Consider the following 1,869-nt stretch of genomic DNA (forward strand, 5'->3'; position numbering starts at 1 on the left):
ACTAACTAGGCTGCACTGCACTCACTGTTCCACCTCATGCAGGTCTCTCCCCAATTATCATATCCTCGGAGGTCTTCCCTGAGAAAGATCACCTTTAACACAGTGCCTGGTGCCTCCTCTCTCACTCTTTGCTTTATTTTACTCATACTCTGTATCACCCACTGTTTTTATATTTTATTGACGTATTTTTATCATCAACTTCCCCCACTAAAAGGTCAACTCCATCAGAGCAGAGGTTTTGTTGTACTCACTGCTGCATCACCAGCCTCTAGGTCAGTGTCTGCAAACAGGTATTTGTTGAATATAAACGAAGCACTTAGGTAGGTGCTGGGAAGATTTTCTTTATATGACAAAGGGTTTCGTATGCAAATATTCAGCATAAACATGACTAAAGGACAGGGAGTATTCAAACTATGTTAAGGAACAAACCATGTTAGGGAAGTTTCTACATAGGAAACCTTTTTTTTTTTTTTTTTTTTTTTTTTTTTTTTTTTTTTTTTGAGACAGGTTCTCACTCTGTCACCCAGGCTAGAGTGCAGTGGTCCGATCATGGCTCACTGCAGCCTCCACCTCCAGGGCTCAAGTGATCCTCCTGCCTCAGCCTCCTGAGTACTGGGATTATAGGCATGCACCACCATGCCCAGCTAATTTTGTTCATTTTTTATAGAGATAATGTCTCACTATGTTGCCCAGGCTGGCCTCAAACTCCTGGCCTCAAACGATACTCCCAATTTGGTGTCCCAAAGTGCTGGGATTACAGGCATGAGCTACTGGGCCCAGACTACACAGGGGAACTTCTCATTGACATACAGTCAATAGGTGAGGGGCATAGCAGCAGGTTGATGCTTATGTATGTAAGTACTCTCTTGCACCAAGATACAGGTCTAAATAAGAAAATTTAGTTATTTTTAATAAAAGTGCCTGGCTCATCATTTAAAAAATAGAACTTTTTGGGGGTGTAATTCCTGTTTAAAAAAAAAAAAGATAGCATGTATTCATAATACAGACCTTTACACAAGCATATGCATTGAACAAATACATGTTGTCTTATTATTTTTGAATGCAGTCTTTTCCCCCTATTTCCTTTTCTTTAGTCAGCCCTAGCCCCATTTCTTCCCACCATAACACCTTGAATATGGAGTATACTTTTCTCTTTTTTATGTAATTCTGTATAGAATATATACCTATACACATACCCAGGGGGAATGCTGTTCATTGCTTTACAATGTGGGATCATTTATACACCTTTTCTCTCCTCATCTCAACACCACCTCATAGAAACTCCTCCAAGCTATCTGGCATACTCTGATTTTCCATGTTCATTGGTTACATACTATTCCATGGCGTGGACATGTAATAATGTGTTCAGCTATTCCCTCTTGGAAGGCAACCCTCTGTTTCCTGGCTTTTGCTCCTTTGAACTATGCCATAACACCCATCTTTGAAATGTACAGTTTCAGAGCAGGAGGTGAAGCTGGATGCTCTTTCATTCAATCCCACAGTTTTACAGTTAAGATGAAAAAGGATCAGAAAAGTAAAAGAACATGCCCAAGGTCACACAGCTATTGGCTTGGTGCTTTGTAAAAATTTGAATAGCTATTATTTCACACGCTCTTCACAAGCAGGGCAAGTATTATCATGTCAACCTTAAAAGTGGAGAAACTGAAGTCAAAGAGACCAATTGCTTTGATTTTATTGCCAGTGAGGGCTAAAGCTAGGGCTTAAAGCCAGGACTTCTGATTCCTGATCCCCAGTAGCTTCTTCCACTCCTACGTCGATGGAAACCATTAACTCAAAACTTCTGCAGGGCAGCCTTCTGTTAATATATTCTAGACATCAACTATACACCAAGCCTGAAAAAAAAAAAGT

The sequence above is a fragment of the Macaca fascicularis genome, chromosome 1 (genome assembly GCF_037993035.2).
Source record: "Macaca fascicularis isolate 582-1 chromosome 1, T2T-MFA8v1.1".
NCBI lineage: Eukaryota > Metazoa > Chordata > Mammalia > Primates > Cercopithecidae > Macaca > Macaca fascicularis.